Genomic DNA, 26,534 nt, shown 5'->3' on the forward strand with positions numbered 1-26,534 from the left:
ACAATGCATATATATAGATTAACAATGTAAGAAGTGTCTCTGTGTGTGTGTGCATGGACAGTGAAGAGAGATAGAGACAGTGTGTGTGTGAAGGGAGAGAAACCTGCCCCTGGTCACGTCACTAATGGCGGCAAGGTTTGGGGAAGAGTTGCAGTGAGAGAGATACAGCCTTTTATTAGAGATTAGCATACTGCATTGCAGTGGGGCGTGAGCATAGTATATTATTTATTTGACTCTCTTTTTTTATATATATAACAAAAATTATATTTATTTATTTATTTCTACGATTTGTTCTTCGATTTCTATCTATCTCGCACTAATAAGAGGAGTTGTATTCTTATATACATTCCCACGTCAGCCTCACTAACAATTTCTTGACATTTTAATCCCAAGATAAAAAAATTGTTTATTTCCCAAACAAGTTAATATGTGAAACAACACTGTGGGTTGTGTGTGACTTCATTTTTATTTGTGCAAGATTAATATAGTTTCCTACGACTTCCAGGAAATGGTAATAAAATGTTACAACTGAAGATGCTGTTATGAAATAACAAGTTTTAAAACCATAGAATGACTAATGCACTATTCCAGCTAAGCAATAGGGTCTGCAGTCTATGCCCACAAAGACATATCAAGCACCTCTAGCTAGTACATAGTTGCAAAGGAAAAAAAACATGTTGCAAGTACAACCATTTCTAAAAATTGAAGAAGAAAGTTCAATCAAAGGTTTACTTCAGAGTGCACATACGCATGAATGTTTATGGATCATAATTAATATCAAGGTCAAAAACCAAACACAATATTGAGACAATTTTATTGATTGATAAAACTCTGTCAAAGAAATCCATGATCAACAACTTCTGAAGATCCAATAATATATCAAAGACAATTAAAACACTCAACATTGAACTACAAATATAAATGTCATACAAAATTGAGCATCAAAGAGGCCGAAACGATGCTGACACTAACTAAGTTTGACATTACAACTTAAAGAAAACAAACTCTTCAATGAAAATTTCGACATAACCTCCTTTGTATTTTCAATATTAAATTATAAAAATCCGTCATGTCTAAAAATCATTAAACCTGTCATATTACCAGAAGAACCAAAATAACAACATCCCAAAGGTTCTAAACTACTATACATATAACAAGTTGCACAGTTATTGAGTTTACAAACTGCTCAACTCAACTCAAAAGACATAGAAAGGGGGGCTAGCAAAAGTCCAAATAACTATAATATAAAAGGCAGTAGTTGAAGTGACAAAATCCATATGCAGCAACCATCAAAAAATGTCCTCCTATACATTACTTGTGGAAGAACCTGCATAAATCCAAACAACAAAATTAAGCATGATAACGACAGTAGATATTCATTTATGAGAAATATATAATATCTTGATGAAGTGAATTTGCAAACAATATAAATAGAAATAAAGGTAGAAAGATGAATACTACATACCGAGATAAAAACAAGAAAATAACATTTCAACTATAAGATTTTCTTAGAACATCAAATGGTTGAAGCAGACAAGTGCAACAAACGATTCTCCTCTTGCAATCGGCCTCTAAGACCAACACATTTTCCAATCTTTTGAAGTCTTTCCAAAGAGAACATAGGGCAAAATGCCGATCACACAACTTTCTTGTCGCGAGACAAAGCAACAAAAAGTCAAACCGAGGCTTTCCCTTTCACCAATATCTACCACGGTACCCAATCAAGAGTAAGGCCTTGACTCTTGTGAATTGTTATCGCCCAACATAGTACTAGGGGAACCTGAATGCGCTGGCATGAAGCATTACCTGACTTCCAATTTGATGTCTGTGGAGTAATAGGTATTGTATTAGAATCTGGACGGAACCTAGCACCACGATAGTGGTCGAAGTCAACCATAACAGCAAGAGGTATATCTTCTGGTGATTTGCAGCCATTTCCATAAACAATATCTACAACAGTGCCCATTGCACCATTAACCAGCCCATTTGTGGTGGCAATGTTTGAACGAAGCATAACACGTGCACCAAGTGATAGACACAGAACTTTCTCCAAGCCTTTTGCATCATCTGACGAAGCCTTGGTAGCGGTCTCACAATTATTTAGTGATACAATTCGAGCAACTGGTTTACCAAGCTCAATAAACCGGGTGAGATTATAATCATGTGCAGGCTGTTTGGTAGGAAAAAGACGCAAAGCATCTTTGAAGGTGTTAACCTCATCCATATTGAGCGAGGAAATATCCCGAGTTAGAAATAATTGTCAATCACTGACGGTTGAAGTTCCATTACTTAGTCTGAACAGTGTTTCTCGAAATGATGCTTGGTCATCCCCTGCTTGTCGAAATATATGTGATAACCGAACACATTTATCGAAACTAGAATACACAATTCCACCATGTTGTTTTTGAATAGACCCACCTTGGACATATAATGCAATTTATCACATACTGACAGAGGTAATTGACGATATCACCAACGAGGATAATAGATACATCACCAAATGGCTCGTTCTTTGCGAAAATATCTCGACAACGCCGATCAATATCTGCAAGCATACTTCTTCCAACCATGCTGTACTCATCGATAATGATAAGTTTGGTGTCTTTAAAGTCTTCTTGCATACGTCGACATTGATCACCTTCAATCTTTTTGGAAGTTTGTTTCACACCTTTCTGTTCCACAGTGAAAGATAGTTCATGATGGATGGTTGCACCTCCAATATTAAAAGCGGCAACTCCAGTAGGAGCCATGACACGCACTACTTTATTTGTTTTGAAAATTGCAGTAACTGAATACATAATTGCATTTATGAGTGTGGACTTGCCTGTGCCTGCTCCCCCACAAACAATTAACCCGAATACATGCTCCAACTTGTAGGGCTCTAACTACCATATCATGAGCGGTCTTTGTTCATTAGATAAATCATGATCCGGTACAACCGTTTGAGGTTCATGATTTAGTTCATTGCCACCACGAAGAGCATGGACAAATTTTCTATCAATTTCTATATTTGGATATCGATGTAAACCTTCAATTGATTAATTGTGTGAAATGTCGAAGTCTCTTCTTCCTAATTCCACAGTTTCCCGGGGACAAACATGGGCCCCATTCTTTGCTGCCATCATCCACTCATCCCGGTAAGTCTTCATTACCAAGCTCTACCTCAATACCATCTTCAAGCTCTTCATCTATCGGTTCGGAAGAATAATCCCATGAGTGATTTGAAACCCAAGTCATAGTATCTTTCGGACCACAAGGGAAATTCTCCCGAGCTTCTTCGAGAGTTCGATAATGATGATGAATTAAGACTTGTTGACGACAAAATGATTCCCATTTTTCAGTGTTTGGTAAGATGTTACCGTCTAGCTCCGGAACCAAACGCACAACTGCGTCAACTCGAGAAGTGTGCCAAACATGCTGCTTGAAATAATGTCTTTTTGCCATATTCAAGAGGGAAATATTTTCATAACAAAAAGGTCGTTGCAGATATCTTCCTACAAAGGTTGGATCTGTTCCAACAATTTCATCCTCGTTGGCCACTGTTCGACGGCGTACAATTGATGCTAGCATGCTCTTTTCGCTAACATTTAAGAGTACAAACTTTCTGGATGATCGGGTCAATGGGTACCCCATTAGCAAGTGACATTCTTCCTGGGCAGAAATATCTCTTTCAGAGACACTTTTCATAAGTAGGCACTTGAAAGCAGATCTTGCATTTTGACAGGGCCGATGAAAATCTTCAACAATATCTTGAAGAGTATCTCTAAAACTTTTAGAAGTCGGGTCCGGTTGGCGATTTAGCAATGTAATTGACAACAGATTGACCGAAAGGATGGCGACCAATCAATGTTTGCACGCCAGGTCTGCAAAAATCTTACGATTGTGGGAACAGACTAGTTCATCATTTCGGCGGCCGAGGAAACGATACATGTTACTGTTGGGAGGCTCTTCTACAATCTTCGATTGACCAATTACATCAAATGGGCATCTAAAGCGACATACCATTTGTTTGGTTGCTTTGTGTAAGCGCAAACAATGACTCCCACATATAGAGTGTCGCGTGACCCAATTGACCAACGAAACATAGTCATCTTCGTTTGTATCAAGTTGTAAATCGAGTGGCAAAATGCGTGCACAAGGATGTTCTTGGAGATTTCTAGACATGCTTGGAGTGCGGGTTAACAAAGCAAACAAGTCTATCAAAATAATCAATAACATTAGATCTATCGATAGCACTTGTAGCAATCTTAGTAACATCTGGAGCATCTGCTAGCTAAAGAAATCCATGAACATGACCACTACCACGATTTTGCCACTCAAACCGGTACCAATGATCAACCACGAGAACTCATATCGTAAGTAATCCCGAAAAAGATTCCACTCTTGCCCGAAAGAACCAAGCGACAACATTTGGGTTATCATTAATTAACTTTGCGCGTCCCCTTCTTTTATCTAAAAGAGACATCCTTTCAAGATCATTAGAAGGATCTAAAATAAAGCAAACAGCCATTGCATTGTCATGTCGGTGAAGTGTGAAGAAGATGGTTGGTGCACCTAACCTGTTTAACCATGGCGGTCGGCTCTTTCAATCTTGTATACCAATAACACCGGGTACCACAAATATTGTTAGCAAAGTAAGAGACACGATTAGCTAATTGTTTGTCACCGGACGAAATCATATTTCGAATTTCCTCAATTGACAACTCGGATCCCCGGATTCTTCCTCACAAAAACATCACCTAAAGAAAGTGCCACGCCACCTTGAAAGAGAGTTCCAAGCAAAGTAGCGTAATCTCGTATCTCTAGCAAATCGGTCATCATGATATTTCATCAAAACCGGAAGTACTGGCAATGGATTGACTTTCCATCGGGCGAGCTTGTCGTAGATCGAAGATCACCGTAAAGGAAACAAAGTTGGAAATGCCATAACAATATATCCCGGGGTTGAAAACTCATCAATGATGTGAGTTGTTAAAGGCATATGGACATTAGTTTGATCTACATTTGGTACCATAAATGCCCTCCGGAGACGTGCTTTGTTGATTGGGTTGTCTTTTACAATAGAAATAGTTCCAACAACATGAAACTCATCAATGTGCAAATCCACGGTTATACAAGTCGTCGGTGGCCCGTCATCGTCATCGGCTTCCCTAGGTATGGCGAAACTTCGTTGTCGATATCTTCCACCAGTCGGGACATATGTGGTAGGTCATCGGTTGTCCATCTAGAGGTAGTCCTTCGATAGTTCCATCATCAATAATTATATCATTATAGTACCGATTATAAGTTTTCAACCAAACCAAGGTCGTATGCATACAAATTCTCGCCGAACACGTAATTCCTTGCTTGCATGTGGCCCCCTATTAACGACAAGAATTGCAGATAAATCAGCGGGCTTGAATGGAAGAACAGTGGCAATCAGATTGACATCTTGGGAGAAATTTATCACATTACCACTGTACTTGTATTGTTGACCCCTAACATGATACACAGACATCATGGGATACACCCTGGCAATGAGAATTCTTTCTAGATTGGACAAACGAGACAGTTCTAGAGGTACAATGCCCGGATCCATTGAATTGTTAACACTGAACATGCCAGCTTTAGTGTTGTCCCGTTTTTCCAACTTGCAAGAGGTACAAATACCTGCATCAATTCTTGTTATAAGCGAGGTTCTCACTTAGTACAAACATATTCCAAGAAAATATACAAAGAAGAGCAATTACCTGTAGAAATCTTTAGATCGGGAAATTTTCTTTTGCATAGAGGACAACTGACCCATGAAATATCATTGCAGGATTTTCTAAATACTTGTGTGTTGGAGAGTGGTATGTAGTCGTCTGTAGTAGGTGGCAGATCAGTGTTTTCATGGATATTGTCTTCACACACCATAAGTTGAACACCAGGAAGTCTTTGATGAAGAACGTTCTGTGAAATAACTCTTTGACGAGCAATAACAACTCTTTGACGGGCAATTGTTTGACATGCAAGTCTTTGCCCAACAACTCTGCTATGAAACGCATTAAGGGAGTTTTGAACAACCCTTTCAACAGGGTTTTGCCTTACAAATGCTAATCTTCTACGAGATTGTCTGGAATTTTGTACTCCATCTGATAAGAGCCCAAAACTGTAGTTTTAACCCCTTAATAATCATACTGTTAGACCAATTATGTGAATAATAAGTAAGAGTTAATACTGATTACGTGTTTTTATGCATTTCGGGCTTCAAAGTCCATTATAATGCGAAAAATGTGCCACTTTAGCGAGATAAAGGAGCAAAAGTCAGCAGAACTTCCGAATGCCATATCTTTGGACTCAGACCTCGGAATTGGGCCTACCTTATGTCAAAACGACCGGCTCGGAAAGAGCTTTGCAATGGTCCAAGCCTTGATCAAATCAGAGGAGCATAAGTGGACGAAAAGTCTATTGAAGCCGAATCTAGCTGAAGAGGCCTTTTTGGACTGAAAGAATTGGGTTTTGGGCCTGATTCTCTGGCCCAAAACATGGCTCCAAGCCCATGCACGAATTTTGGATCTGAATGTATAAAAACAAAAGCTTAGCTCTTTGTTAATGGTAGCTAGTTAGACCTAAATTAAGATATAGAATTCTAGATCTAGTTTTATTAATTAATTAAGTTTTAGTTCCATTTCAATTCCTGTTTTAGATTAAATCTTTGAATCATAGTTCTTCATTAGTATTAAGAAATAAATAGCTATTTGTTAATTTCGATTTTGTCATTTCCAATTCTAGATCTAATTTCAATTCCTGTCCTTATTTCATTTTAGTCATTAAATTAGATTTCATTATTGTTTAAATTAAGTAAATTTTGAATCTTGATAGTATGTTTAGTTTTAATCTAAATGGAAATGATTACAGTAATGATTTAAGGCTAAACCTCCATTTGAGGGGTTGAGAAGCCTTGATGAAAGCTTGATTCCGTTTATCGTAGAGTCGTTAAGTAATTTCTATTCTACGCGAATAATTAGTTCACCATGAGAATGGGTTTAATTGTTCACATGCTAGTTATGAATTGGTAGAAATGCCATGTGTAATTAGGGATTAGGAATAACCAATTGTTCTCGTGAAGCGATTCAATTCGGATTACGACGATTCTTCGGTAGTGGATTAAGTTGAGTTAAGGTGGAATCAATTCCCCTCTAACTCCCTATCATAGAATCAATGTAGTAATTTCATAGTCGCTTTATTTAATTGACTAGTTGTATCTTGTGGGTAAGTTGCATCGTAGTCTAGTTACTTATTTAAGTAAAACTCTCATTGACTTAAGACTGATTTCTTAGACTTAGAAAACAATCCATGCTAGGGAACTAGGAGTGGAACGAACTTCCTACTCCACTTAGTGCAATTCGCATCGTTGAGTAGAAAACTTTGATAATTGAGACTCGTAAAAGTCTAGTTTTAGTTTACTTACGGATTGAATTCATCGTTCATTTCGTAGGTAAACTATACATTCTACATTTATCAAATGGCGCCGCTGCCATCTTAGTTGCACTTTAGCATTGTTTTCTTTGTAGAAGTAGTCATTTTTAAGTCCCATTTCACCCACCCACCCTTGTTTGATTCATACTGTGGTTGTCCATTTCTAAGTTGAAAAATTCCGGGTAAAAATTACACCGGCTAGCCTCCCTCCTCCTTGACCACCCTATAGCTGGACCGAGCGACACCAGCTAAAAACACTGTAATTTGAAAATTACTCGGGCGCGACCACGCGCTTCTGGCGCGAGACGACCGCTGCAATGTTAAATTTTTCGGATTTCGGCTTTTGATTCAAACTTTGATCTTTCATATTTTTCGGTGTTTCTAACTGCTCTATACACCAACAAGCGTAAACAAGACGCTATTCATAAAGCGAAGCAAGGGCCTTGTCAGGTATTCCTTTCTTCCACACCTCGCGTCTCCCTCGTTAGAGGTTTATACTAGTATATCGAATTGTTGGAGTGTTGCATGTTTAGTTAAGCTCGACTTAGTCTTGCATGAGATTAAGGTCCAGTCGAACAAAAACACCGAACGTAAATACACAACAACATCAACAATCAAATCTATCTAGTATACCACCCACTACACCTCTAACTACTATTTCACACACACCACCGATATAATAGGGGAAGAAAGAGACTCCTCTCTCGACTTCTACAAAGCCTTGAGCGATAGCCCCAAATCTTGCATCGTTCTAGCGGACCAGTGGGGATTGAGAATCCCTCCAAATATTTTAATTTGTTACCCGTTTTTCATGGTTTAGACCATGAAAAACCTTATCGGCTACACGTAGGATTGAACAAGTCCTAACAACATTCCACCATCCTACGGTTGGTGCGGAACAAATTAAATTAAGGGTATTCCCTTTCACCTTAGCCGATAAAGCTGCGTCTTGGTTAATTTGCCAAACGCCTAATTCTGTGGACTCATGGGCTAAACTTGTTCATTTGTTTATGGAACATTTTACCCACCCCTAAAGACGGATGAGATGCTTTCCAAGATTCATTTCTTTCGACAAAATCCTCATGAATCATTTTCAGAGGCTTGGAATCGTTTCACCGATCTGCTTATAGAGTGTCCACATCATAACTTAGCGAAAGACACGTTAGTTAGTGCCTTTTTCAAAGGACTTCTACACCACCATAAAGAAGTCCTTGACATAATGAATGGGGGTAGTTTCTTAAGCAAAGGAGCCTCGAGGCTTATAAATTTTTAGAAGACCAAACTAAACGGAATAATAATTGGGGTAGTGATGATATCCCCGCTCCGCTAGTTCTACTAATACAGTTAAGGCACGGGTATGTTTGAAATTAAACACGATTCGAGCTTAAAACTCTAATCGAATCACTTCACTAAAAAGGTAGAGGCCATTTCAGTACAACAAAAGCCTATCCCCGTCATGAATGTAAATTCAAACCCATGTAGTTTCGTTTGTCCCGAAGCATCCCGACTCCCATCGTCCTATAGCCTATGAACGGGCTTGTTCCATTAATAGTGAACCTAACGCCCTTTGGAGACAAAATCCCAACTCCGGTTGGAGAAATAACCAACAAGTCACACCTCGAGGGTACAATAATCAATATGTTAGGCCAACGCGGCTTTAACCAAGCTCCACTCTGACAAGGGGCGAGTCGGGGTAATTTTAATAATTATAACAACCAAGTGCAACCTCGACAAGGTCAAGCACAAGGTCAAGGTAATTATAATAATTATAATGCTAATAGAGGTATCGTTCCGGTCAATAATAATTATCAAAATCCACCAATAAATAATTCACGTGAAATAGTTCCAGTCACACCACCCGTGACTACTACACCCACACAACCGGATCGCCTTGACACCTTCATACAAGTGAGCCAAAAACTTTTCCAAACCATGGCTCAATCTAACCAACAGCTTCTACAATCCGTTAATAATTTAACCCAACAGTTGGCTCAAGATAAAGCCCAAACCAAAGGTGTGTTGCCAGGTCACGCAATACCTAATCCTAAAACAACAAACACAGCCTTTGAGATAACCGATAATACTAGTAATGAATATGAAAATGTAGGTGAGATAAATGCCATCACCACTCTCCGTTCTGGCAGAGTGGTTGATAACAAGGTAACTATGCCTATGGTTACCCCCACCAAGAGTCCCTACACCTACTATTTTACTAGATACCGAAATAGAAACTGAAGAGCCTACCAATTGTAGAGGTACCGGTTACAACACAACCTAAGAAACAAAAAGCCACGGTTAAACATCCGGTGATACCATTGCTAAATATAGACGTAAAACCACCGTTTCCACAAAAAATTAGCCATGTTAACTAGGGATACAAATTACGAGGAGATTAGGGGCGTTTTCAAGAATCTAACCATAAACCTTCCCTTCCTCGAAGCTATTAAAAGCTACCACATCATGCTAAGTTTCTTAAGGAATTGTGTACTACTAGGCGTAAGACAAATATACCAAAAGACGCCTTTTAACGTAACAATTCCCAACCTTATCGAACATAATGGAATTGTTAAGTACAAGGACCACGGTCGCCCCATCGTCTGATGCACCTTAGGAGATTCCTATCGACGACCGTTATTAGACACGGGGCTAGTGTTAACTTACTCCCATTTTATTTGTATAGACAAATAGGTCTAGACAAGATGCAACCCACTAAAATGACGCGTTGCAATTAGGCGATCGGTCTATTAAGTATCCTAAGGGTGTAGTCGAAAATGTCTTTGGTAAAAGTTCGGGATTTCTACTATCCGGCTGATTTTGTAGTCCTCAATACAAAAAATCGCTAACGACTCTGTCCGATCATTTTAGGGCGTCCTTTCTTCTTTGCAACTTAATCGCTCATTAATTGCCGTGATGGTTCAATGTCCATGTCTTTTGGCCATCTTGTTTGTTGAAGTCAATGTTTTTAAAACAAGGACACAGTTACCCGATTAGATGCATGGATGGAGAGGTTAGCATGATCGAGAGCTTAAACCGAGATTATTTCAACAACACGTTCCCTCGATAGTCATATGCCCAAAATTCTTTCCTTTGGAAAGTCGGACTCCAACATTTTCATCCCTACACTAGTCGATACACATATTATTGATGAGGGCCGGGATAGATGACTTTCTCAAAGATGTAGGGACTACCATAGTAATGTGGATATGACCAATCTAGATGAGGAATTGATGAGTTTCTTCGAAGTAGGTGACGATTCACCCTATCAAGATCTACCTTGCACAACTACCACCTCGATTCCCCTCCTTTCACCCTTTCAAAGGAATCTCGAGTTTGCACTCGATCCTTTTGTTTCTCCTATGCTTCATAATTTTTTAAATCCTCCTAGCAAACAGATACTTCAGAAGGACAAACTATTTGACACCTTCATTTTCAGAATTGAGACAGTCCCTACACACACAATGAATGAGTTCGGTTGCTAAAACCACATCCTCATTGGTACGGTGCTGTCTTTCTACAACTTATCCATATCCACCATATTCTCCACAACCATTCACTTTTCCACACTTATTTACTAAAACACCCACTCATTCAAAAATTAAAAAGAAGGTGCATGATAGGTTACACAATAGGGTTATCCGACTTCGTTTTCATTCCACTAGGGTATTCGTAGGAAATCTTGGTGCTTGATTGTGTTTGGATATGTTTTCTGTGATATTTATTTATGGAATGATCCACAACTATTTCGGTTGTTGATATATGATCAACTGCATGTTCATACATATATTTTTTAGATAAAGTCTCGAGTATCGACTATAAAATCTCAATTTCTGTGTTTGGTGCACTTCCTTTCACTTTAATATATTGGTGAGTGCACCATTAAGGTAACCGGGCCCTCCCTATGGAGTGTGTGGCTGTAAGTACGGATCCTAAGTCCACGGTTCACATAGTTCACGTTTTCCACTCTTGCATATTTTTCTCGGATTTTTGAGTCATGTTTCTCTATGGTGTGAATTATGTCTTTATTGCTTATTGTTTTTCCTTCTAAAATATATATATATATATATATATATATATATATAAATAAATAAATAAAAAATAAAAATAAACATAGTAATCTAGGAAGTCTCGAATCGACTTTAAAAGACCATACTAAAACAAATTTTCTAAGCTTCGTTGTAAAAATTTGTTTGGGGGTGGGGTGTTCGTGTTTCCGTACTAAAAGGTTTTATGTCCCATTAGAGTTTCTTAGGCCGTTTTATTGTATTATGATTCGGATTGACATAATCTATTAATTTAGAGTTCATTCGTTCGCATAACTTACGTCATGCACGCACTTCGAGGCGTTTTCCACTATCTCGTATGTCATCTGAAGTCGGAATAGAGTGTTTTATGGATCATTGGATAGGAAATTCTCTCCTGATCATTTCCATATCTCATTCGCAAAAATCGGACCGGTAACGAAGCGGCAATTTTGATTTGAAGTTCGCGAAAAAAATCGAAAAAAATCAAAAATTTCGATTTTGGGCTTGGGCCCAACCCGCGCCCACCGACAGCGCGACCGCGCCCTTACCTCCACGAACAGTTCATCGTTCTTCCTCCATTCCGCCATTAACAAAGCTCCAAAACCTAAAACAAAATAAAAATTAAAAAGAAAATACAATAAACCCACGCCCAAAATCAAATCCTAACCCCAAATCTTCTCCAAACTCCACCCACCACAAACACCACCAATTCAAACCACCAAAAACCACCGAAAAAATCAAAATTTGGTGCTGCGCTGCCACCACTCCACCACCACCACTGTTGCTTCAACCGGCCTATTAAAATCCCACCACCACATCACATTTCAACCCTCACTCCATTCCAAACACTAGATGGCTCAACAACCGAATTTTACCGAGCAAGTTTTCATCGCCGACCACTTCGCTTTTTTTTACGGTGACGAAATGGCTAGTAGAGACTGGAGTAGTTTATGGTACTCGACGACGAAGCCTTCTACCACGAAGACTTGGTCCGACGGTTCTACAACACCGGGAGTTGGAGGGAGTAGGATTTTGTGTTGGTAAGGAAGAAGAGGAAGGAGTTGATTCTTTGAATTTGTTGGTCGAGATTCTAGGCATTCCGCCTAGAATCCATCCGATGCCACTTTACAGAGCCCCAGTTTGATTGGTAGAGCCTTTGATGGGCGGATCGTCATCAATGGGAGCTACAATACAAACTCCCATTGTGTTCGCCAGCATCCTCCACCGGGACCACCGGTACTCTGGCTTCGGTGTATTGGTCGAATGTCCTAGGGAAGGACAAGGTCAGTGACATCGGTCTGCCCTGCCTCCACATCTTATGGGTACTCCAGGAGCAGAAGTACGATTTCTGTATCTTGGAGTTTTTGCTGAGCATGATTAGGGGGGTCGGAAAGTCTTTGGCACCTCTTCCTGTGTTAATTACCAAGATCATGCTGAAGATGAAAGCAGCTCCGGCGTCTGATAGGATTTACATTACCCTGCACCGTAACCCGCGTATCTATAGGGAGTGTGTCCAACAACGCCGGATATTGCCCGCGGATAGGGAACAGGATGAGATAGAGGAGGAGGATGAGGATGATTCGGAGGAGGATGAGGAGGACGTGACTTGCTTTGATAATGATGCCTTCCGGAGGTGTTGGTCCGATCACGAACGCATGGCTATGCTTCATAGGGGCATCGTTCACTAAACACTATCTCGCAGACCTCCGGACTCGACAGCGACTATTCATCACAACTTCGAGATCCGCACCCGAGAGAGGATGAGAGATGGGAACAGGCGAGGGATGAGATGGAAGCCCCAGGTTTAGAGTGGATATGCTTGCACGCGCTTCCCACCTCATACGGACTCGCCTCGAGGACACCATTTAGGCATGGCGTCGTCGGCCGAAGGACGACTATCTGCTGGCGACCCTTCGGGAGCCCAAGAGCCACCACTAGAGAGTGTGCCCTCCCTCCACCACCGATGGCGAGGTGTTTAGAAGAGTGTGAGGATTGATAGTGGTTGTGTTTTATTTATTTTTGTTGTTTTTATTGTAATGTAACTTTTATTTTCGTAATTTGAATTTTGTAGTGAAAGGTACTCCGAATGAAAATTTTAATATAAGGGGTTATTTTCAGTATGTGGGGTTGTTTCATATTGATCCCACCTTCCCAACTTGTTTGGGGGTGGTTTTATCAATTCAAGCTTTATTTTTATATATAACCTTAGTGTTAGAATTTATTACGGAGTAAGGTGAAATGATGGCCGTTTAGGCATATCTAGGATTGAGAATCATTGTAGGATGAAATCTAGATTAAATAGGTACATTCAATCATAAAATCAACCTACAAGATACTGGGTTTGAATTAGAATCAAGAAAATGAGTTGTTTCCGTTTTCGGGTTTGGAAATTTTAGGATTTCCGGAAACTGCCGTAAACACTTTTTGGCAACTTTCCGATCCGTTTTAGCAACTTAAAACCTATATAAACTTCATACATTCTACACTCACAACTCACACTACATCTAACTTCCATCACGCACCCTTCACACCCGCGATTCCCACATTTCGTCTCCATTTTCGCCGTCGCAACTTCGGGCGCTTCAGCGGAGGAGCTTATTTCGCTCTACACTTCGACGGAAAATTTTGCTCGAGGCGCCAGCTTCAAGTCAAGCGCGACTTCATGGCAAACACCGGAATTCCAAAATAAAAAGCGACTTCGCGCCCTAGTTGATAGCCTTTCAGCGCTGCCCTTCGTGGACCAGAAAAATTCCAGTTTTCCGCGAGTTGTGCCGGTTGTTTTGCAGTACTGTTCGGGCGTAGTTTTGAGATGACATCTCCTATAATAATACCGAACAGTCTTTCGAAGATTTGTTCCAAAGCACTACTTACGGTGCTTGGTTTCGCGAGGTGATCACATACATTGGTTGGGAACCTCTTATGGTAAGACCGGGCTGAACTTTATTCTCCAAAGACTTGCATCTTATTTTTATAATAACGCATTTTCTTCGAGAGATAGACGGATGGAGAACAAGTGTTCTCCATCAACATTGACGATGAACCAATGGAAATTACCGTGTTTCTTGCTAGCATTTGTTCTTGGACTTGCTATGCCCGGCCGAGATACAAGACCCATGGTGCTATTGGGTCGATAATATGCATGTCTACACTTATGAGTTTTGCACGAGGCTTATGGGGCGGGCATTTTCCAGATTGAGGACCAAGGGGACTATAACGTTGCCCTTGGTAGCCCGTCCATGAACATAGGAATTGTTATGTTTTGGATTATGCTAAACATTTTAGGGGAATGGCGTTTTCTTACGTGAATGGCGCCACTTGCAGCGTTTTCCTTGCTTTAGCCACGGGACGCCGGTTCTATGACCTTCCCAGAACTTTGATGTCTAGTTTAGCACGAGCCCATACCATGAGGCATAAGTACCTTCTTATGCCCGCTCTAATTTCAATGATTATGCTATGTTTCTTTCCTATTTTTGTACACACGTTTCACGGATTGGATTAGGGTAGACACGTCGCGACCCACCAATAGTATTATTCGATCTTTCCGTGTAATGACTTGGCAAGGGTGGCGGATACAACCTCACCAGGTTGCACCCTACACCCCATCAGACCAAGTGGCACTTAATAGGTTAGCAACCATAGATGATAAATGGCGTGAAGCCTGGCAAATTATCATAGCATGGCAGGACGCGAAGGAGCCTCACTTCTTTATAGAAGTAGAGGATGACGAAGATGACGAATAACAGCGAGTGGAGGTAAGTTTTAGTTTCTCATTGGTGTCCGCTTATGTCCCAAGCAAATTAATTCTGTTAACCCCATAATGGGTGGAACTCTTATAGAGTTGCGTCAATTTTATTTCCTATATTAGTACGTTCTAACCTTGTTTTGCAGATGTTTCTGAATTTCACGCGTTTCAATGGTATTTTTCCTACCCTCTTTATTTAAATGCTCGAGGACAAAGCATGCTTCTTGTTTGGGGGCATAGAAACACGTGTAATTAAGACATCCGCTAGGATATAAATATGTATAATATGCATTTGTTTTCTAGTTAAAATTTCAAAAATTCAAAAATATAAATAAATAAGTTATGCTATACACTTAGGAATATTGGTATTGTTTCTTTCTCCATGCTCTTAACAATCTAGAAGTCTCAATGAGTTTAGCGTCGAATAATTGTTAGAAACTTAGGTTAATATATAGGTAATAATCTTTACATCTATCTATAAATATATTACATGAGTATCTATGATTGTTAGTAGTAAGTTTCAAATCTAGGCTAGAGTACTTATTCTACAAATCTGTGAGAATATAGCTTAAAGCCTTATATGAGCCAAACATTTGAGAAATGACACAAGGGAGAAGTAAAATCCGGATAGAGAAATCACACGTCCCACTTGCTTGATCACTAAACCATATCCTAAAAAGCGAGAATTTAGGCCCTTTTTGGATCGATATAGCTAGAAATTCTGACCTAAGTATATTTTTTAAGCTAGTCGCCTAATCGAGCCTTTCATTAGCCCTTCCATAAACCACAATTCCTTTACCCCGTTACAAAACAAAACAAAATAAAAAAATCAACCTACCCAATTTAGAATAAGTCCGAGAATAGAATGATGAAGAAAGAAGAAGAGAAAAACCTGTGGTAAACAAAAATTAGTTAGTGCTTGAGGAAAATAAAGAAAATAAGTTTCCATCCAAAGAAAAGAAAAATAAAATAGAAATAAAATAAAAACTCCAAAAATAGAATAAAAGGGAGTCAAAAGCCAAAGAAAAGAAAAAAAGAAAAAATATGGCTAAGGATGGAAACAAAGTGTAGAAGCAAAAAGTAAATAACAAGGTTTTCTCTAGTTACATAATATGAAGACTCTATTATCTCAGGACTTGTCCTTTTGAATATCCATTTCCTTCCTTCTTAAACCATCTCCTAATCCCCCCGTGAAACACCTAATAAAGACCTCTAGCTCAATTAGGAATAGGTTAGTGTGATAGTAAGTGGCGATGTGTTTGATCGACTCGACTCCCTTTCTGGTTGTCATTGAGATTGTAAGGTAAAGTGTGCCCACTGTATTAATCGGAGTAGCTAAACTTGAGTGGAAAAATCAGAGTCTTTGTTTCTTGACTATTATTGTGAGAACCTACTTAAGGACGCTTATTCCGAAGTTCTCGAAACAAACCTCGCTAAACATTTTATAGTACTACTCATTGTGTATATGTTTATTGTAGATGATAGATTATTATGCATATATTAACTTAGGTTTCTGACTTGGTTATTCTTATTCAATTGCTAGAGAGATGTATAGATAGTTGAGCATGAATAAGGAAACAATAGTTTTATTTTCTTAGTCGTTGTAGTATAGATGAAGTTTGTGAGTACCTTCACTTTGGAAAACTCTCACGAGGCTATAACTTCGTCCACTAGGAATTCCTAGTGGTTTAAGGCCTTGTTGCATATGGTCAATGCAATCGCACTTTCAGTAAACGAGAGTAGTTAGAACTCCATTTTTGGTCACTTATTTTAATTTCTCATTTTGCTTTGAGGACAAGCAAAATGTTTGTTTTTAAATTGGTTTGATAAGAGCCCAAAACTGTAGTTTTAACCCCTTAATAATCATAATTGTTAGACCAATTATGTGAATAATAAGTAAGAGTTAATACTGATTACGTGTTTTATGCATTTCAGGGCTTCAAAGTCCATTATGTGCAGAAATGTGCCACTTTAGCGAGATAAAGGAGCAAAAGTCGTGAGAACTTCCGAATGCCATATCTTTGGACTCGGACACTCGAATTGGGCCTACCTTATGTCAAAACGACCGGCTCGGAAAGAGCTTTGCAATGGTCCAAGCCTTGATCAAATCAGAGGAGCAGAAGTGGACGAAAAGTCTATTGAAGCCGAATCTAGCTGAAGAGGCCTTTTTGATTTGAAAACTGGGTTTTGGGCCGATTCTCTCGGCCCAAAACATGGCTCCAAGCCCATGCACGAATTTTGGATCTGAATGTATAAAAACAAAAGCTTAGCTCTTTGTTAATGGTAGCTAGTTAGACCTAAATTAAGATATAGAATTCTAGATCTAGTTTTATTAATTAATTAAGTTTTAGTTCCATTTCAATTCCTGTTTTAGATTAAATCTTTGAATCATAGTTCTTCATTAGTATTAAGAAATAAATAGCTATTTGTTAATTTCGATTTTGTCATTTCCAATTCTAGATCTAATTTCAATTCCTGTCCTTATTTCATTTTAGTCATTAAATTAGATTTCATTATTGTTTAAATTAAGTAAATTTTGAATCTTGATAGTATGTTTAGTTTTAATCTAAATGGAAATGATTGCGTAATGATTTAAGGCTAAACCTCCATTTGAGGGGGTTGAGAAGCCTTGATGAAAGCTTGATTCCGTTTATCGTAGAGTCGTCGTAATTTCTATTCTACGCCAGAAATAATTAGTTCACCATGAGAATGGGTTTAATTGTTCACATGCTAGTTATGAATTGGTAGAAATGCCATGTGTAATTAGGGATTAGGAATAACCAATTGTTCTCAAGTAGCGATTCAATTCGATTACTTACGATTATCGTCGGTAGTGGATTAAGTTGAGTTAAGGTGGAATCAATTCCCCCTCTAACTCCCTATCATAGAATCACGTAGTAATTTCATAGTCGTTTATTTAATTGACTAGTTGTATCTTGTGGGTAAGTTGCATCGTAGTCTAGTTACTTATTTCGTAAAGCTCTCATTGACTTAAGACTGATTTCTTAGACTTAGAAAACAATCCATACTAGGGAACTAGGAGTGGAACGAACTTCCTACTCCGCTTAGTGCAATTCGCATTGAGAGTAGAAACTTTGATAATTGAGACTCGTAAAAGTCTAGTTTTAGTTTACTTACGGATTGAATTCATCGTTCATTTCGTAGGTAAACTATACATTCTACATTTATCACCATCCATGTGCAATCCACGAGCCAAACCTTTACGAGCAGTGTCTAGGCGACGATTAGCATCTCGGTGCTTGGAGGTTTCGCCAATGCGTGCATCTTTTCTTATAGCACTATTAATTGACTGTGTTGATGCATGTTGTGAACTTGTCTGTTTTGCACGAGTTCTCTTCTTTTTTGCAGTATTTGTAGACCTACCATGCTCTACACTTTGCCTTATGAGGGAATGTCATACTGCATCCATTTGCAATCCACGAGCCAAACCTCTACGAGCAGTGTCTAGGCGACGATGAGCTTCTCTTTGCTCGGAGGTTTGGCAAATGCGTGCAGCTTTTCTTCTAGCACTATTAATTGACTGCGTCGATGCATGCTGCTCACTTGTCTATTTTGCACGGGCTCTCTTCTTTTTTGTAGTATTTTTTGCCCTTTTCTGCTCCACCCGTTGCATTTTGTGGGAAATGTTGTTATTATCAACTGGGCATGCAACCTTTAGATTACGTAGCCAATGAATGAGCGGGCAATTGTCTACTAAATCAAAATCAGATACACTATCTAGTTGCAAAGATTTATATACTTGACTTCCAACCCTGTCATAACCTCTTGAAGTCTCTGTTGGATATGGTAGATTGTCAACCCTTTGAATACGGGGTATATTTTCTGTTAAATTAGATATAGTCTCCCTTACCATAGAATTTGGTGCAGGAATTCCAACCGTACGAACCCAATCAATGAGCGGGCAATTTTCATCTAGATCATCGACCCTCTCCCTTGCTGAAGATATTTCTGCATAATTTCTAACCATGTGATTACTAATAGAGGATTCTGGGTGATCAGGTCTCCTATGAATATGCATTGAACACTCAGGTTGAGAAGCCACCGCCGTCATAATCCGAGAAGAAGAAGCACGCCTGAAATAATTGTATGCGTCTTGAAAGTAGTTGGATATCCAATTTCTGGTAGGTAGACTAATCTCCTGATGTATGCTGAAATTTGGGCGAAAGAGTTACGGGGCCGGCGATTATGAAGACGCGGCCGAGTAGTAGTTGGTAGGTTAGTATGTCGATTCCGACGACTATAAAATCTACCAAATAACCTATCAATTTGGTGTAGTGCTACTGAAAAACCTTCCAAAGTTGCATCCATTGTGCATTAAAACACTGAGAGTGGAAAAGTAGGGACGAGAGGGAAGTCTTCTTATGTCGTGTCAATTGAAATTCCTACATGGTGGGCAAACTGGAGCATTAAATAGTTGAAAGTTTTGCTTAGGAAAGTTGTTTCTTTTATCTAACAGGAAGTTAAGCCAAGAAAAGTTTAATAAACGGATAAAAACTAAAAAGTCCAACTACTTCAAACTTATTATTTCAACCGTGGTTGTCATAAATGTGAAAAACTTGTAATATATATGAAACATAAATATGACCACTAATTTTGTTATATATAAATGAAATAATGAAATTTGGGCCAGTATTACTCAATACTCACCTATTAAATGTACCCAAAGTAACTAATGTATTAGGAGATATTAAGAATATTAAGAGCAAGAGATATGCATGAATATTAACGAGGATTGCATGACTTATATGAGACCGTCTCCACCAATTGCATTACCATGTAAATCGTAGTTTCAAGGTGAAAACAAATTAAAACAAGGAGTAAAGCAAATGCGAATGAATACATACCAATTTGTTTGACAAAAATATCTCCAAGAAACATAAATACTCGGAACGAAAACAAAACCAAAAAAACTGGGCCTGCAAGGACAAAACAAATAGTGGTTAGATTTGGAAATATATTGTAATGAAAACGGGTAGTTAGAGGCCAAGAAAATATTAGTTGTAGGAATACGAATACCACAAATCTGAATGAAAACATACCGCTGACTTTTTTCAATATTTTCCACAAGAACAGAAATACCTAGAACCAAAAAAGTGCAGCTGTAAAAATAGAAGAAAATGGTTAGCTACATGGGAATATAGATATTCAATAAAGTAAATCTACATAATGATTTGGTTGCTTTTATATGTTGAATTGTTTGAAAATGCAAATGTAAAGTTGTATCTTATTTCTTGTTATTCCTTTTGGATAATATTTCTAACAAAATTAAAGCATAAATACACTTTCAAATTTAAAATTGAACTTACATGCAGTTGACATAAACAAACAAAAATTCTCAATCATGATTTAAACATATAGATAATTGGGTTATTCAGCTAATAAGGCTTGGTTCCACATCTTCAAACCTCCCCAAAAGTGTAAACGCTAATGGATCTTTAGTTGGTGATGTGGTTGGGGCTTTCGACACCGACACCAGTGGTGTAACCCACTAGTCGTAAGCCTACTTGCATCCCTTCTATTGGGTTATTGGGACATGACATGGTAGAATATGCATGAATGATATATATAAATAAATACACATGGAAAATAGCGCAAAGGAAGTACAATTAATAAATGTGTTGTTCTAGGACAGAAGCATACAACTAATCATATTTGGCAAGAGTAAAGGGTAACACCGAATACGTCAAATATTGCACAGTGAGTTAAGGGTAATAAATCTTGTTATTTTTCTTGGAATTGTTTGAAAATGATAGAGTAAAGTTGTATCTAATTTATTGTTATTCGTTTTGGATAAATTTGTTAATTAATTTAAAGTTAAAATACATTGCCAAATAAATAAAATACATTGCCAAATAAATAAAACAATATAATTTAAAATATTGGACTTACATGCATTGGTGGAAGTTGATGTATATTGCGATAATGACAGAGATTAAATCCCCTCTCTTCTTGCATTATTACAAGTGGACATCTTGTTATTTGGGTTTTCTTGATCTCCATCAAATTCTCTGCTACGCTTTGGAGCAAGGTGATTTACTTCACTTATGGTAGAGGTATTGTTTTGAAGAAACGAAAAAACAGATTGACGACTCTGGTCCCATGTCTTGACATATATAATTTCTTTTTTCATGGAGTAAGAAGTAAAATCAACACGGTCATTTTCAAGATCAGCGGTGATAGGATTGAATGGAACACAACCAAACTGGCATAGTACTCGAAGTGGCACGTACGGAGTGGAACCATGAAGACCAACAAGTACAATACTTTGTCGACCTGGAATATGTAGATAAATATCTCTATGACACAAGAGCCAATCACATTTCCACTTGATGTCCTCCGTCTTCAAAGAATTTAAGCTAGTGTACCATGCGTTAGCATCCTTAGGAATTGTAGAAGGACGCTTGCTAATGCTTGTTTTGACAAGATTATATCTGCTATCTCCAACACTTTTCATTTTCACCAAGGAATTCGATAAGTGCTCGTATGCCCAAACTTGAAGAAGTGGAATGCATCCTAAAAGCTTGGTATGTCTATTTATGACACAATTGGTCAAACCTATAAGAAGTTCTGCTAATATCATTGGTACGATAGTAACGCTCCTAGCTCTAACTTCTTGAATAATATTGCATAAAGAGGCATCAATTTTGTTTGTGTTATTCGGAAGAAGAACATGTCCCACAATTGCTAAGTCTATTGAATTTGCACGCCCTAATGAATTTTTTTTATCGTTTGTATCACCAACATTCAAGTGTCTAGCGATAAGAAAATCAAGAGAGCAAGTTTTCACTTGAGCATTTGTGTCTTTTTCAAGAGTTTTTTTGGAGATACGCAGGAAATCGACAAGTTCCTTTATATAGCTATCTTTTAGGTGGGGAAAAGCAGGGCTTCCTTCAAGAGACATGCCAAGAAGATGAGAGCATTCTTCTAGTGTAGGACAAAGTTGATGAGGGCCAAATTTGAAAACCATGTCATTTGGCTCCCAACATCTAACAAGTGCTTCTATGAAAGCCCAATTGATTTCGAGTTTAGCTAAAGTTAGTGTGTTTCCCATACCACTATTTTGCCTCCAATTGATCCAATCACCACTATTCCAATCATTGTTAATGATTTCCAATAGGCTTTTATTAGGCACTTTGGTATTCATTATCAAGTTCTCCACTCCCTCCTATAGAAATAAAATAGTTCAATTAGAATACGAGAAAAATTTATTTGTCTATGTAGATTATACTGAATGCATCTAGTAAGGCTTGGTTCCACATCTTCAAACCTCCCCGTAAGTGTAAACGCTAATGGATCTCTAGTTGGTGATGTGGTTGGGGCTTTCGACACCGACAGTAGTGGTGTAACCCACTAGCCGTAAGTCTACTTACATCCCTTCTATTGGGTTATTGGGACATGACATGGTAGAACATGCATGAATGATATATATAAATAAATACACTTGGAAAATAGGCAGAGGAAGTACACATAATAAATGTGATGTTCAAGTAAATTTGATTGAGAAGCTAATTAGCAACAACATTCATCAATAACCCAAAGAAGAAGCTAATAGAACATATATACCTAGAACTGTGCTTTGCGAACTATCGTGTTTCTTGGTAGCTTGTGCATGAAAGCATTTTGAGGAAAAAAAAAATCGTTACGTTACGTTTAATTTGGTTTTGTGACTTCTTTCGATATCTTTCTTTTAGTGTGGTCTTGGACATTATACATATAGATGCTGGATGTCATTGTCATTGAGGATGATGGTTCATCTAAAATTGAGCTACTTGAGGGATCTATGTACCACAATAATTAGAGCTTGGGGGTGATGTCACATCTTTGTATCAGTGCTTTAAGACTTGCTCAAACTTGAAAGGAATTTGTCAATTTTAAATGGATCTATTTTATTTGATTTCTTCGCTTTGATTTGTTTTCATGCTCATCATACAAATATGATTATGTTGTTATATCATATTATCATTACTGAGCTTGTGGGATTTCTTACAACTAGCGGCTTGACAGATCATATTGTGCTTGATCACATGTTAAAATGAATGAGATTTCTTTATGTTTGTAACTGAGTTTTTATATGTGATTGTCTTAGGGATCGTGTTTTCAACTATGAGTGGTGCTGCCTGAGGGGTCATCTCACATTTCAGTTTCTTGTGTTTGAGGTATCCTATCACATAAATACTGGATCTTAAATGTAGTCGGACTTGGGAGTACCGTGAGGCTAGATACGCTTTTTGTGCACGATTTACCATTGAATTGAAAAATTATGCACCTGCCAAAAAAAGAATCTGCTCATGTCTTATATTCTTGTTTAAATTGTCACTTTTGTATGTTTAATCTGCTTTTGTTTACCTGTGTAGGAAACGGAGGGCTGCTGATAAGGTAAATTTCTTCCCTATCTCTGCGGGTTTGTGTCAACTTTGTCTTTTCTGATTAGCATGTGTGCTGGTGCTTGGTTGTAAGCTGGCATTCAGCGCTAACAAAATCAGGTGAACTCATGGAACATAGGATCAGAACTGAGAAAGAGTCCTTCCTCTTTAGGTAAGTTTGCTTAAAGCTTTGTTCTGGACTATGTCTCTGCAATGTGCGGGTAATACCTTTAAAATTCAGATCGTTTTTCATCCACTATAGTATTATATTGGATATTTGTCATAACTCCTTTGATAAATATTACTGAATTGTGTTTTTTTACACTTGGTCGCACTTTTACCGAAAGCAAAAACAAAAACAAAAAGCTACTCTGCGTTATCTTTCAATTTAGACATGACAACATTTGCATGATTTTTAAGTCGTGAAACAATCTTGAACCATTTCAGAACTTAGTAGAGACATCGGACATACAATAGTCGATCGTGCTTGTTTACTCTGCAAATTTCGAAGAGTATCTAAGGCAGATTTGAACTAGAACAAGAGGTGAGTCAAGGGTCGTGTAGGTGGTTCCGCCACCAAAATATCTACCTAACAGGATCGGTTCGAACTATTGGCGACAATTTAAAAGTGAAAAGTTCTATCTTAATTTTAATTTGCAAATGTTGGGAATTTGGTGGTGGAAACAACCTACCAAGTCAACTGAATCACTCGTTATTTAGTTAAAATTTCAACCGGATAATAATCAAAGTCAACAAGCGAGCGTATGTATATGCAACTTGTGTTTTAAAGGGATCGCACCAGAATATGAAAATTCAATTATTAAATAAGTAGCTTCCCGTTATAAAACTCAATTTTACCTTTAACTAACTAAACAGAGATGAGATAAGCGAAAAATCCCAAAAAAACAATATTGATCAAGCAAAAGATGTTTCTTTGAACTAATCAGCTACTTTGAGTAAAAAACTAAGCATATGATTAAAAAAGGTGGAAAAGAGTTCTATTAGCCTCAGCTCCCAGTCTTAAAAGAAGTGCAATACCCAACAATTATGAGGGTAGATGTCTTATAAGATTATGAATATCATTACTTTGTAATTACTTTTGTGTCAAGCTACCATAATCAAATAAGTAAGTCCCAGCAGACCATATTTTTAACTCGAAGAAGTGCTATGAGTGTACCCGTAAATCCTAATGACACGGTTGCTATTGATCAATGAACCCTCTGATATTCTCTTTTCAGATTTCCCATATTGAACCTTCCATGATCAATCATGAAGCTTAACATCCATATTGTTCTTTTACTCTTGATTTTCGTTGAAGTACAAAGGTTAGTCTTCACTCTTTAAGGTAGAAGATTTGAAAGATTATGGATGGCGAATGTCTAGTTGGATCCTAGGATGGGATACCACTCTGAGTTTATAAACATCTCGATAGCATATTCTAAGGAGAATGAGAACATAACAAAGATGAATCCCAAGAGAAGCCTGCTTGAGTAGAACATAAAACGTGATAGCTTATATAAAAGAGAATGTGATTTTAAAAAGGATGGTGCTCGAAGTGTTAATGTTACAAGTACATGCTACTTGGGTCGAAAATTAGATGGGCATAAATCATAGATGAACTTCAACAGATTTTCACAAAATAAAGTACATAAATAACTTTAACCTTAAAAAAGAAATCAAAGAACGAAAGAAAAAGAAACCGAAAGTAAAGCTCCTGGATATGTCAAAACAAAGACTTACCTTTGTAGAAAGCTGTTAAAAGTTCAAAGATTCCAAAACGAGCTCCAACACCAGAAATCCTTCCAAATGTTGACGACATAAAACCACTATATAATCCTACAAAAATAATGAGTGAAAATTTTAGAACACAAAATCACTAAACTATCCAACGGTTTATACTTAGGATGTTGTTGCAGTTAAAATCCAATAAATTGTTTTCCTAAAACCCTTGTCTTAACACAAATGACAACACCACCAAAGAACAAAATTTAAAGGGCATGCCTACCTAAGCTTTTTTCCCCACATTTGCAGAATCATACCAACCTTTTCCAAATTCTAATTCTTTAAATTTATTGCACAATCTAATTTCCTAGCCACCACGTCAAGCACAGTCTAATGTGCCTCATGATCAAGCACAGCATAATAGTCGATTATTCCTTTATAATCATAGGCTCATAGCTAACTAGCGTGGTTTTTCCATCAAACGATTACCCTCTAGCTGTTATCTTTGAGGCATAAAGCTAAAAATACAAAAATAAAAATGAAGTTTGAAAGCTTCAAAAGTTATCTACTCATGAAACTCCATTTGAATCTAGATTAAATTGTTTGGGCAAGTCACCCGAGTTCCCCGATAATGATCGGACTCTATCCGAAGTTTAGTAGCATCCAGTTTTTGTTGGGAACTGCCCCACCTATGTTAACAGATTAACTTTAATAAGACATTCTTTTCTACTTTGGACATATGATTGAAACACGCGGAAACTCGACAAATATATAAATACAGAGAAGGATTGATAAGAGGATATAGCTAATAACCTGGACAAGAGTTTTGAGAGTGTCGAGTGGATGAGTGAGAGCAGAGCCAAGTGCAACAGAACCTGCAGCAGCGATGGCATGGGTTGCGAACTATGTTAAAATCAGCATGATACTTTTGTAGGTTTGTCTTTCTGAAGTTTACGCCTCTCACTTTCACTAGATGGTTGGTTAAAAAAGTGTTATTTGGGGAAGATAGAGGAGAGATTGATGGAGGAGAGATTGGAGGCGAAGATAGAGGAAGATGAGAAAAGAATGGGGTACGGTCAGACAAAAAAGAAGTGTTATTTGGGGGTGCGGTCGGACCACGAGAGGGGTGACCGCGAAGCAAGTTGTTTTTTGGGTGACTTTAGAAAAGCGACCTCAAGAATTCGCTACGCTCACGGATTAGCCGTTGAAAAAGATCTAAAAAAT

General features: G+C 38.1%; 1 long non-coding RNA gene across 1 annotated transcript; it reads right to left on the minus strand.

The window, feature by feature from the left end:
- Positions 1-1,169: 1,169 nt before the first annotated feature.
- LOC147496723 (uncharacterized) lies at positions 1,170-25,426 on the minus strand. The gene is made up of 4 exons (XR_015196647.1): positions 25,329-25,426; positions 20,265-20,324; positions 20,070-20,141; positions 1,170-1,327 (listed from the first exon to the last, which is right to left on the minus strand). It is a non-coding gene; the product is annotated as an uncharacterized LOC147496723 (long non-coding RNA).
- Between the last annotated feature and the right edge of the window lie 1,108 nt (positions 25,427-26,534).

The sequence above is a fragment of the Coptis chinensis genome, chromosome 5 (assembly GCF_015680905.1).
Source record: "Coptis chinensis isolate HL-2020 chromosome 5, ASM1568090v1, whole genome shotgun sequence".
Taxonomy (NCBI): Eukaryota; Viridiplantae; Streptophyta; class Magnoliopsida; order Ranunculales; family Ranunculaceae; genus Coptis; species Coptis chinensis.